Source organism: Pongo abelii, chromosome 6 (assembly GCF_028885655.2).
Source record: "Pongo abelii isolate AG06213 chromosome 6, NHGRI_mPonAbe1-v2.0_pri, whole genome shotgun sequence".
Taxonomy (NCBI): Eukaryota; Metazoa; Chordata; class Mammalia; order Primates; family Hominidae; genus Pongo; species Pongo abelii.
The window spans coordinates 150,956,714-150,970,576 of NC_071991.2; the positions used below are offsets into that span (position 1 = coordinate 150,956,714).

Sequence of the window (13,863 nt, forward strand, 5' to 3'; positions counted from 1 at the left end):
GCAGGGGTGTGTTCTGGGGGAAGGGAGGATTGAGGATGAGGTCTCAGATCAGAGCATCTGAGGTGTATGATGAGAACGGTGGGCCAGCGCAGCTGCCTGGAGAGAAGGATTCTCCCTGGAAGTAAGCTTGAGTAGTAGGTGGGGGCCTCACATGCCTGAGAGGAGAGTTTGGGATTTATTTTACAGATAATAGAGTATTAAAGACAGTGTGTAGGAGGCGTGATGTTGCGACGTTGTAGTGGGAATGGACACATGTCTGGGCACTTCATTTCTAGAAGTGAAGAAATTATGAGGCCTATTGCAAGCACTTAAGGTCAGTTTTATCTGATGGCAATTGCAATAGGATAGAAAGGAAGATTAGAAGACATGTCACAATGAAAGCTTGGATAAGACTGTTACTCGCTGAATACAGAAAGAATGAAAAGGAAGCATTATTGGTGTAAGGCGATGGGATAAGGTAGAAATGAGATGTGACCAGACACCTGGAGCCTGCTGTTCTGCTACAATGTTTTCTTTAACTAGCTAGCTCTGTGACCTAGGAAAGCTGGGTGACTTCTTTGGGCTACCATTTAATCATAGATGAGCCAAGTACCAATAAAATGAGGCCTTCCTTCTCAAGTGCACTTGAGAATGAAATAAGAATTGATATGAAAGCATTTTGAAAAGTCAGAAATATCATTGAAACAATTATCATCATTAATATTACTGTGCAACTGGAATCTTTCCGATTCATTAATTTTGCAAGCCGTGCCCAGCTGAAGGGAGTTGGAGGACATGCATCTCGCTAGCATATGTCTGTTTCTGGAGGGAGATCAAAAGACTGCTTTGCAGCACTGCAAGAAGGGAATTTCCTATTTCCAGGCAAAACAATAAAAATGAGCAATCTCTCTCGAGCTTGTCTCTGAAAGACATGATTCTCATAAAAGTTGTAATTGCGGCATAACCGTATGCAGTACACGAGCACTATCCTCAGCTCCCCTGCTGTGCGAGGAAGTTTTCCCTGGCCATAATAAACACAAAATACCAGATAAAGCCACAGCCTGCATGATCACTTGAGCAAAGCGCTCACGCCACTGCTGACTTTTGGGGTCCAGGCTTCCAGAACACTCTAACTTCCAAGCCCCGTACTGGGGCTGAGAGAGCTATTGCACAACTGCATGCGTGGCTCTGAGACAGGAAGACCTTGTATGAAGGCCTGAGGCTCCTAGACCATCTTGCTGGCCACTTGGTCCTCACTCCGTGTGCCTTTCCCAGCCAGAGGCCAGCAGACGTGGGACTGAAGGCAGGAAGGAGTTGGGGCAGATGTTGTAGCTGTGGGAAGTACCAGCCTTTAGATGATAGATGGGGACATGCTCAGCCTTCAGGCTCAGCTGTAAGAATGGTCAAGTGTCCTGCAGATGTCCGGGTGATTCATGTTGTCATTTTGCCAACTCAACATTAATATGAGGGGGTAATGAGATCTCAGTATGTGTTTGTTGTTAGTGTTATACATCCCATTCTGTAACAAATGTTTCCCGTACATTATCTTATTTAATCTTCACTAGCACTTTCGAAAGTAGACATTCTTATAATGCCTGCTTTATGGATGAGAAAACAGCCTGGAGAAGGCAAACACTTTTTATAAAGCTTCAGAGCTAATAAATGGTAGTTCTGGATGACACCAAAGCCAACAACTCACCTAAGAGTTTCACTAATTTTGGAAACTTTCTGACATCCTGGGAATGAAAGTCCCCACCCCACAATTTTACCTCTATACTTGGCACATGCTAAGCACTCAAAAAGAATTTTTGGATTGATTCATCACAGATGGAATGAGGGTGGAAATGTAGCATCTGCAGCCCAGCGTGAGAAGGAAATTAGCTGGACCAGGGCCTCCGAGATCATGGCAGCGCCGAGGCTGACCTTGGGAGAGGAGATAGGAAAACAGAAGCCATACAGAGCTAAAGGAGGGAGAAATGGGAGAAAAGTTGAGAAGACAAAGCAGAAAGGGTTGAGAAAGTGGAGGGAAAAGCAGAGGCAGCTAATGGAATCAAGTGTGAGGCATTAGAAAACGACTTCGTGTACTTGTCTAAGACCACTCTGCTCTCAGGTAATGGCTTTCTTATAAATTCATATTGAAGTAAAGAAATGGGCCTAGGTCAGGTGCCGTGGCTCACGCCTGTGATCCCAGTGCTTTGGGAGACTGAGGCAGGTGGATCACCTGAGGTCAGGAGTTGGAGATCAGCCTTGTCAACATGGTGAAGCCCTGTCTCTACTAAAACTACAAAAATTAGCTGGGCATGGTGGTGGGCACCTGTAATCCCAGCTACTCAAGAGGCTGAGGCAGGAGAATCACTTGAACCCGGGTGGTGGAGGTTGCGGTGAGCCTAGATTGTGCCACTATACTCCAGCCTGGGCAACAAGAGTGAAACTGTCAAAAAAAAAAAAAAAAAAAAAAAAGAAAGAAAGAAAGAAAAGAAAGGAAGGAAGGAAGTGGAAAGGAAAGGAAGGAAAGGAAGGAAAGAAAGGAAAGAAAGAGATCCAATTAAGCAGTTCATAAATTAAATGTGTGCCCTGCAAATCAAAGCTCTGGATACCTTTGCTGAATAAGAATACTAGGTACATAGGTTGTGGGTTTATTTTGTCAACTTTGGCCACAGATGTCTTTGCCCCCTTTCCTCTGAGAAAGGTAGTGGAGCTGTCATCGAGAGGACACATTCTTCCTCCAGGTGTCCCTCCTGTGGTGAAAGCCCCACACACCCATGGGGCAATTCGCCCTTTCTGGGAATTGGGGAGACTGTGCTATAGGTCTGCCTAATCCTTCATAAACACTCAGCTGTCTCAGGCAGCTTCTCAGCCCCTTCCTTCTGTTTTATTCCCTGGGGAGCAGTGGGCTACCTGTAGTCTTTTATCTCCTAGCTTATTCCTTCCAACTTATACATCTCACCTTTGGTCCATTATAGCATATTTTTTACTTTATAATTTATGGCCCATGGAGCAAGCCAGTTACTTTTGCTTCAAATTGTAGGACATCTAAAGAAAGACGATAAATACAAAATTTTCCACGTAGGCAGACCAATCCTCCCTCTTTCTTCACTGAGTCCTTGTATGGAAACTCACTGGCATAACGAGACCCTTAAGACACAAAGAGTTTTCACTGACAATTTAATTTGAAATAAAACACTTGAGAGGAAAACAAGCTGTGTTTCAGACAGAAGTTGGAAGGTGATGGAGGAAGACAGAAAGCCCAGTGGTGATGGCAGGAAGGGGAGGCTGCTGGGGTTTCAGATCCTGGGTGGCTCTCAGTGAAGCTAGGAGTTAGGGCTTTAATTCATGCCGTCATTTCTCCTCCACATCTCCCCACCCCAAGGCCTGTTCCCTTCCAAAGCTCTGAGTGCTTTCTTTTGTCATGACTTGTTTCAATGCTGCTGATTCCAAGGTCCAGAGGCTGGTGGTGACTTGGTGACCTGGAGGAGTCCTGCAGGTCGGGATGTGCCTATGCAGAAGAAGAGAGCGTGACTTGGGCCAAAGAGAGAGAGATGGCCTCAGGTGTGATCCTTATGGGTTTATAGGGTCCTGTGTGCTGGCATAAAGACCTCAGCACTACAGTGGAGCTGGGAATAAAAGTGCTTTCCAAATCCTTAACAACTGCCTTAAGAGAGGAATACCTTCATAAGTTTGGAACTGCTTTTGAACTGATAATTAAATTATTTCCCCTTCAGGCTCTCCTGCAGTTAGGTGTGGCCCAGGTGCAGAGTTCTGGGTGATGGAATGTGAGCGTAGTTAGGTGCACTGCTTCCCCACTTCCTGAGCTAGGTCCTCTCTGCCCCTCCCCTCTCCCTGTCCCAGTGCAAATGCATGGTGCAGCCTTGACAGCTGTGTGTTGGACATGGTGGTTTCTCCGGATGCGAGGAGCTTGGGTCTCCTTATAGACAAGGAGTGCTGCCTGTGGGTCGGGAACACTCATGTCAAGTGTTACATGAGTGAGGAATAAATCTGAAAATGTGCCATAGCTCAAACACAACAAGATTTATTTGTTATAGCAACAAATGGAGTTGAGAGAGCTCTCTGTTTGTCAGAAACACTGTTTTTCATTAAAAATAACAAAAATGAATCAGGTTAAAAAGAAAAGGTAAGTCATTCTGAGGCAGGCCAGATTTTATTTTATTCTTTTTATTGACACATAATAATTGTACACATCTATGGGGTAAGTGTGATATCTGATACATGGATACAATGTGGAATGAGCAAATCAGGTTGTTGGGTGTCCATTGCATCATTTATCATTTCTTTGTGTTGGAAACATTCCAAATCTTCTCTTCTAGTTATTTTTTGACACATATAATAAATTATTGTTAACTATAGTCACCCAACTGTGCTATCAAACACTAGAATGTACTCCATCAAACTGTAGTTTTGTACCCATTAATCAACTCAAGCTCCATTCCACTCTCTACCTCCTTGAGATCAACTTTTTTAGCTCCCACATATGAGTGAGAATAGGTAGTATTTGTCTTTCTGTGCATGGCTTATTTCACTTAATCTTTAACAAATATTTGAGTAAGCAATTATTTATTTTTTGAGGGGGCTTCATGCAAAGGAGATGTCTTTAACAGGAATATGGCCATATCTCTGCCGTCATGAGGCTTATAATCTAGCAGAGAGGAAGACTAAAAATACTTATAATTATGTAATTAATGACTTTAATATATTCAAGGAGACAGCTATGAGACAATATAACAGGATGACCTACTCACTCTGTAGGGCTCAAAAAAAGACTTCCCTGATTGTACAATTTAAAGTTATAATTTACAAAATTTGTGCTTAGTATCTTCCAAGACAGCAGTATGTACAGGGATCGTGAGTCAGAAAAGACCTTCACTGGAATTGAAAGAAGAGCAGGGTGACTAGAGCACAGTGAGTCAAGGGAAGGGATTCCTTACAGACAGATCCTCCAGGGTTTCTTCGACCTTGATGCAAATTCTCCACAATAGCCCATTCGTGCATTTAACCTATTATATATTTTGAACAAGAAGTGATACACAAATAGCACTTTAGGGTGAGCACTTTGGTTGATGGGTATGAAATGGTTTAGAATGCATCAGAAATGGATAGCAATTAGGAGCCTATTGCTAGTTCAGGTGAAAGATCATGGCCACCTTGGAATAGTACTGGGTAGTGATGGTGGAGGTAAACTGATATAGCCAAGACCCCTTGTGTGGAAATAGAAATGACAAGACCTGGGGATGGATTGGGTCTGAAGATTAGTGACGACAAGAAGAGGAAATGATTCCCAGTTTCCAGGGTTGAGCAGTTTGTTCATGGAGATGACAAAGGCTGGAGGGAAGCAGGGGGAAATCTTACATGGTGTGAATCCCAGCCCAAGGCATTTACCTCCTCCAATATACATCCCCTGGGATGTGATCAGTTGAGGATTGGATTTTGAAAGATAAACATGTTTTAAATCAAATAAAAATATCTGGGAGTTATGGAGAATGAGAAGAACTTTAGATGATGATATATTCATGCCCTTCTATTCAAAAAATGTCTTAGTAAAAATTCTAGGTCTTATTTTTTTTTCAATAACTGTTTTGATCTTTTATAAAACTCCAGTGGAATGGCATTTTCTCAAATAAAACTCTTCTAGAATTACCAATAAATGATTTACTAGATACATTCCTATGACTTTTTAGAATTCAGGATAAGGAAATGACAGCATCAATAAAGCCCAAAATGTAACCAATTGCTTTCCCAAACAGTGGCTCAGCATCGGAGAGGAGAAAGAAATATTTCTCAGTTAGAAAACTTGTCAATACCTTGTATACTTGTACAATTTACAAAAAACAGTGTTAGGTGCTCTGGTCTGGAAAAGAGAAATGCAGGGGAAAAATGCAAGTAAAACTTCTTGCAAGTGTTCAAGCCCTGCGTAATGCTATCTGTTGTAAGTGTGAAAGAATTTAAGATTTTATTAAGGAGAAATAGATCTATGAGACCGAAGAGCCTATTATTTGCTTTAATTTTATTTTCAAGATATGCATTGTGTACATATATAAAGTCTATTAAGCTGTGAAATACTGATTCTTGTTTTGACATGAAGAGTCTTATTATATTAAAAAATGTGAGAATTTAAAGGGAACTCCTAATCATTTATTCCTGAGAATGAATGAATGCAATCAGCAACTTTTGTCCCTAGTTACAGCTGAGGAATGTTTGATAGTGGGCAGAGAAGATATGATTTTAGATATTGGGAAAAGACACACTGGGCAGTTGAGTGTAGTCAGGAAAAGCAGGCTTGTGCAGAGGGAGAAAGAGAATGTAATATGAGTACTTTTCCAAACGAGGATGTCTCCTTTCTAGACATCTTTGCAGCCACACAATTTAACACAGCAAATTTGCATGCTTAGGAAGTATTTATAGAGTTGAATAACAATGAAAAATATAGAAGAGATCCCAAGAGATACTTTGCCTATTTTAATCCTAGGATTGATCCCAAATTTTAAAGGCCCAGACAGGTGGACTCCTGTGCTGGCTGTTTCCATGGGCTCCTCTGCAGGCTCTGGGACTTCAGAAATGCCCTGGAAGAAACCCTGACCCAAAGGACTCCATCACTTATCACTCATTGGACAACAGAGGCTTCTTGATGTTTGCTCAAGTGGAGGTGGGGTGAAAGCTCAACCTACTTACCCTCTTCTGCCTATGTGATAGAGCATGTGTTGAATCAGGCCATTAATTTGGGGTCTTTGATTGTTCTTTTTTTTTTTTTCTTTTCATTATTATTATTATTATTATTATTATTATACTTTAGGCTCTATGGTACATGTGCGCAACCTGCAGGTAAGTTACATATGTATACATGTGCCATGCTGGTGCGCTGTACCCACCAACTCGTCATCTAGCATTAGGTATATCTCCCAATGCTATCCCTCCCCCCTCCCCCCACCCCACAACAGTCCCCGAAGTGTGATGTTCCCCTTCCTGTGTCCATGTGTTCTCATTATTCAATTCCCACCTATGAGTGAGAATATGCGGTGTTTGGTTTTTTGTTCTTGCGATAGTTTACTGAGAATGATGATTTCCAATTTCATCCATGTCCCTACAAAGGACATGAACTCATCATTTTTTATGGCTGCATAGTATTCCATGGTGTATATGTGCCACATTTTCTTAATCCAGTCTATCATTGTTGGACATTTGGGTTGGTTCCAAGTCTTTGCTATTGTGAATAATGCCGCAATAAACATACGTGTGCATGTGTCTTTATAGCAGCATGATTTATAGTCCTTTGGGTATATACCCAGTAATGGGATGGCTGGGTCAAATGGAATTTCTAGTTCTAGATCCCTGAGGAATCGCCACACTGACTTCCACAAGGGTTGAACTAGTTTACAGTCCCACCAACAGTGTAAAAGTGTTCCTATTTCTCCACATCCTCTCCAGCACCTGTTGTTTCCTGACTTTTTAATGATTGCCATTCTAACTGGTGTGAGATGGTATCTCATTGTGGTTTTGATTTGCACTTCTCTGATGGCCAGTGATGGTGAGCATTTTTTCATGTGTTTTTTGGCTGCATAAATGTCTTCTTTTGAGAAGTGTCTGTTCATGTCCTTCACCCACTTTTTGATGGGGTTGTTTGTTTTTTTCTTGCAAATTTGTTTGAGTTCATTGTAGATTCTGGATATTAGCCCTTTGTCAGATGAGTAGGTTGTGAAAATTTTCTCCCATTTTGTAGGTTGCCTGTTCACTCTGATGGTAGTTTCCTTTGCTGTGCAGAAGCTCTTTAGTTTAATTAGATCCCATTTGTCAATTTTGGCTTTTGTTGCCATTGCTTTTGGTGTTTTAGACATGAAGTCCTTGGCCATGCCTATGTCCTGAATGGTATTGCCTAGGTTTTCTTCTAGGGTTTTTATGGTTTTAGGTCTAACATGTAAGTCTTTAATCCATCTTGAATTGATTTTTGTATAAGGTGTAAGGAAGGGATCCAGTTTCAGCTTTCTACATATGGCTAGCCAGTTTTCCCAGCACCATTTATTAAATAGGGAATCCTTTCTCCATTTCTTGTTTTTGTCAGGTTTGTCAAAGATCAGATAGTTGTAGATATGTGGCATTATTTCTGACGGCTCTGTTCTGTTCCATTGGTCTATATCTCTGTTTTAGTACCAGTACCATGCTGTTTTGGTTACTGTAGCCTTGTAGTATAGTTTGAAGTCAGGTAGCAATAATGACAGGATCAGATGCACACATAACAATATTAACTTTAAATGTAAATGGACTAAATGCTCCAATTAAAAGACACAGACTGGCAAATTGGATAAAGACTCAAGACCCATCAGTGTGCTGTATTCAGGAAACCCATCTCACGTGCAGAGACACATATAGGCTCAAAATAAAAGGATGGAGGAAGATCTACCAAGCAAATGGAAAACAAAAAAAGGCAGGGGTTGCAATCCTAGTCTCTGATAAAACAGACTTTAAGCCAACAAAGATCAAAAGAGACAAAGAAGGCCATTACATAATGGTAAAGGGATTAATTCAACAAGAAGAGCTAACTATCCTAAATATATATGCACCCAATACAGGAGCACCCAGATTCATAAAGCAAGTCCTGAGTGACCTACAAAGAGACTTAGACTCCCACACATGAATAATGGGAGACTTTAACACCCCACTGTCAACATTAGACAGATCAACGAAACAGAAAGTCAACAAGGATACCCAGAAATTGAACTCAGCTCTGCACCAAGCAGACCTAATAGACATCTACAGAACTCTCCACCCCAAATCAACAGAATATACATTTTTTTCAGCACCACACCACACCTATTCCAAAATTGACCACATACTTGGAAGTAAAGCTCTCCTCAATAAATGTAAAAGAACAGAAATTATAACAAGCTATCTCTCAGATCACAGTGCAATCAAGCTAGAACACAGGATTAAGAATCTCACTCAAAACTGCTCAACTACGTGGAAACTGAACAACCTGCTCCTGAATGACTACTGGGTACATAACGAAATGAAGGCAGAAATAAAGATGTTCTTTGAAACCAACGAGAACCAAGACACAACATACCAGAATCTCTGGAATGCATTCAAAGCAGTGTGTAGAGGGAAATTTATAGCACTAAATGCCCACAAGAGAAAGCAGGAAAGATCCAAAACTGACACCCTAACATCACAATTAAAAGAACTAGAAAAGCAAGAGCAAACACATTCAAAAGCTAGCAGAAGGCAAGAAATAACTAAAATCAGAGCACAACTGAAGGAAATAGAGACACAAAAAACCCTTCAAAAAATAAATGAATCCAGGAGCTGGTTTTTTGAAAGGATCAACAAAATTGATAGACCGCTAGCAAGAGTAATAAAGAAAAAAAGAGAGAAGAATCAAATAGATGCAATAAAAAATGATAAAGGGGATATCACCACTGATCCCACAGAAATACAAACTACCATCAGCGAATATTACAAACACCTCTACGCAAATAAACTAGAAAATCTAGAAGAAATGGATAAATTCCTCAACACATACACCCTCCCAAGACTAAACCAGGAAGAAGTTGAATCTCTGAATAGACCAATAACAGGAGCTGAAATTGTGGCAATAATCAATAGCTTACCAACCAAAAAAAGTCCAGGACCAGACGGGTTCACAGCCGAATTCTACCAGAGGTACAAGGAGGAGTTGGTACCATTCCTTCTGAAACTATTCCAATCAATAGAAAAAGAGGGAATCCTCCCTAACCCATTTTATGAGGTCAGCATCATCCTGATACCAAAGCCTGGCAGAGACACAACAAAAAAAGAGAATTTTAGACCAATATCCTTGATGAACATTGATGCAAAAATCCTCAGTAAAATACTGGCAAACAGAATCCAGCAGCACATCAAAAAGCTTATCCACCATGATCAAGTGGGCTTCATCCCTGGGATGCAAGGCTGGTTCAATATACGCAAATCAATAAATGTAATCCAGCATATAAACAGAACCAAAGACAAAAACCACATGATTATCTCAATAGATGCAGAAAAGGCCTTTGACAAAATTCAACAACCCTTCATGCTAAAAACTCTCAATAAATTAGGTATTGATGGGATGTATCTCAAAATAATAAGAGCTATTTATGACAAACCCACAGCCAATATCATACTGAATGGGCAAAAACTGGAAGCATTCCCTTTGAAAACTGGCACAAGACAGGGATGCCCTCTCTCACCACTTCCATTCAACATAATGTTGGAAGTTCTGGCCAGGGCAATTAGGAAGGAGAAGGAAATAAAGGGTATTCAATTAGGAAAAGAGGAAGTCAAATTGTCCCTGTTTGCAGATGACATGATAGTATATCTAGAAAACCCCATTGTCTCAGCCCAAAATCTCCTTAAGCTGATAAGCAACTTCAGCAAAGTCTCAGGATACAAAATCAATGTACAAAAATCACAAGCATTCTTATACATCAATAACAGACAAACAGAGAGCCAAGTCATGAGTGAACTCCCATTCACAATTGCTTCAAAGAGAATCAAATACCTAGGAATCCAACTTACAAGGGATGTGAAGGACCTCTTCAAGGAGAACTACAAACCACTGCTCAAGGAAATAAAAGAGGATACAAACAAATGGAAGAACATTCCATGCTCATGGGTAGGAAGAATCAATATCGTGAAAATGGCCATACTGCCCAAGGTAATTTATAGATTCAATGCTATCCCCATCAAGCTACCAATGACTTTCTTCACAGAATTGGAAAAAACTACTTTAAAGTTCATATGGAACCAAAAAAGAGCCCGCATCACCAAGTCAATCCTAAGCCCAAAGAACAAAGCTGGAGGCATCACACTACCTGACTTCAAACTATACTACAATGCTACAGTAACCAAAACAGCATGGTACTGGTACCAAAACAGAGATATAGATCAATGGAACAGAACAGAGCCATCAGAAATAATGCCACATATCTACAACTATCTGATCTTTGACAAACCTGACAAAAACAAGAAATGGGGAAAGGATTCCTTATTTAATAAATGGTGCTGGGAAAACTGGCTAGCCATATGTAGAAAGCTGAAACTGGATCCCTTCCTTACACCTTATACAAAAATCAATTCAAGATGGATTAAAGACTTACATGTTAGACCTAAAACCATAAAAACCCTAGAAGAAAACCTAGGCAATACCATTCAGGACATAGGCATGGCCAAGGACTTCATGTCTAAAACACCAAAAGCAATGGCAACAAAAGCCAAAATTGACAAATGGGATCTAATTAAACTAAAGAGCTTCTGCACAGCAAAGGAAACTACCATCAGAGTGAACAGGCAACCTACAAAATGGGAGAAAATTTTCGCAACCTACTAATCTGACAAAGGGCTAATATCCAGAATCTACAGTGAACTCCAACAAATTTACAAGAAAAAAACAAACAAACCCATCAAAAAGTGGGCGAAGGACATGAACAGACACTTCTCAAAAGAAGACATTTATGCAGCCAAAAAACACATGAAAAAATGCTCTCCATCACTGGCCATCAGAGAAATGCAAATCAAAACCACAATGAGATACCATCTCACACCAGTTAGAATGGCAATCATTAAAAAGTCAGGAAACAACAGGTGCTGGAGAGGATGTGGAGAAATAGGAACACTTTTACACTGTTGGTGGGACTGTAAACTAGTTCAACCCTTGTGGAAGTCAGTGTGGTGATTCCTCAGGGATCTAGAACTAGAAATTCCATTTGACCCAGCCATCCCATTACTGGGTATATACCCAAAGGACTATAAATCATGCTGCTATAAAGACACATGCACACGTATGTTTATTGCGGCATTATTCACAATAGCAAAGACTTGGAACCAACCCAAATGTCCAACAATGATAGACTGGATTAAGAAAATGTGGCACATATACACCATGGAATACTATGCAGCCATAAAAAATGATGAGTTCATGTCCTTTGTAGGGACATGGATGAAATTGGAAATCATCATTCTCAGTAAACTATCACAAGAACAAAAAACCAAACACCACATATTCTCACTCATAGGTGGGAATTGAACAATGAGAACACATGGACACAGGAAGGGGAACATCACACTTCGGGGACTGTTGTGGGGTGGGGGGAGGGGAGAGGGATAGCATTGGGAGATATACCTAATGCTAGATGACGAGTTGGTGGGTGCAGCGCACCTGCATGGCACATGTATACATATGTAACTTACCTGCACATTGTGCACATGTACCATAAAACCTAAAGTATAATAATAATAATAATAATAATAATAATGAAACACACACACACACACACACACACACAAAAAAAAAAATCTTGTTTGTCCACCTCTTATTCCAGCCACCAGTGTGATGACAAATCCCATGTGGGTGTGGCTAGTCTCACGCAGGGACCCTGGGTAGCACTTGGACCCCAACTCCTGGCTCTGCCCCTGAGCGCCTCTGGGGCCTAGAAGTGCAAAACCAGTGCAAAACCAGGGCAGAAACAGTGCAAAACCAGTGGGCAAAACCAGTGGGCCTAGAAGTGCAAAACCAGGGCAACCTGGTGGGGTAGGGAAGCTGACACCATCCGTCAGTGGTAGATGGAGATGAGAGAAAGTGCATTCCTCTTTCCTCACCTAGGGAAGATGGTTCTGAGCCCATTTCACAAGCCTTCTTAGACAGTCCCATCGGATGGAGCAAGTTGTCACCCACAGCCCTGGCCAATATGATAATGACCCTGGCTGTTTCACTTTTCACTTCTGCTATTCCTTTACTCCTACTTCTTGGGATCATATTCCTAGATGAATGACACACACATAAGTCCTTAGCTCAAGCCCTGCCTTCTGGGGCACGTGTATGAAGAGGCAGGTGTCTGCATATATGCGTAGCTTTCAGGAGCTGGGTTGGCCAAGTGGCTGGGAAAGAGGACAGACCTATCTGAGGTTGTAAGTATTCTGTACACCAAAGTTCCCCCATCTCCTCTTCCTAGCCCCCACCCCACAGTCCTACTTTCAGTTCAATTCCTGAGGCTTTCTCACAGTTCAGTGGTGTAAATCGCCTTGCTTTTTTATTGCTTTCTTTCTCTGCAGATTAGGTTTCAGCTCTTTCCACTCTGATATATTATTTACCACCCATGCATGCACTTTGCCTCTTCTAAAATCTCGTTGACGTCTCTCATCTGGCATCATCTCAACTGTTCTTGTTGTCCTTTTGGGTTCGTGTGTGCCCGTCATGCATTTGCTTTCTTTTTAGGGGGCCTCCCAGAAGGACAGTGCAGAGATAAACACGCTTCTTCTATGCCATCCTCATATTGGGCCTTAGCATTTTCTTTGATACACGCTGTCTCATAAAGAGCCTGAACCCTGAGCTTTCGTTCTTTGTAACTTGTGATTAATGAGATTTGGGAAGAGACAACAAATGCCTCAGAGCCTTGATTTCCTCATTTGTAAAATTAGCTGTGTGAATTGATCTCTGAGATCTCTTCTCACTCTAAAGCACTATTGATTATCTAACCTCCACCTTTGGCCCTCTGAGAAACTCATAGAAGCTACTAGTGCTCAGTATCTAACAGCAGAATTTGATGAATGCTTTGGTTTAGGGAGACCACGTTGTGCACTACCTCCCAGGAAATGCCTGGATGGATGAGATTTCCATCTGCTCAAGCCCTGGAGACAGCTTGTATTAACTCTGCAGGAATGTTTTTTATTCAATGTGTTTTTGTCTCTCTGGAATCCATTTGATAGTTTCTCTCCTTTGGCACCTTCAGATAGCTTTGTAGGACATTGACCTTCAATTCTATAGAAACTCCTGGGCTGCTGCATTCACTGTTTTCCTTTTTTCTAGAATTACTTATTGTCTAAAATGGATTTGGATAGAGAGGTCAAAAATGGACCCTAAATCCA

General features: G+C 41.2%; 1 protein-coding gene across 1 annotated transcript in view; it reads left to right on the top strand.

Annotated features, from left to right (window-relative positions):
* Positions 1-13,863, top strand: part of ACTR3B (actin related protein 3B) — a 1,031,695-nt gene that overhangs the window by 702,667 nt on the left and 315,165 nt on the right. The gene's annotated exons all lie outside the window — the stretch shown is intronic.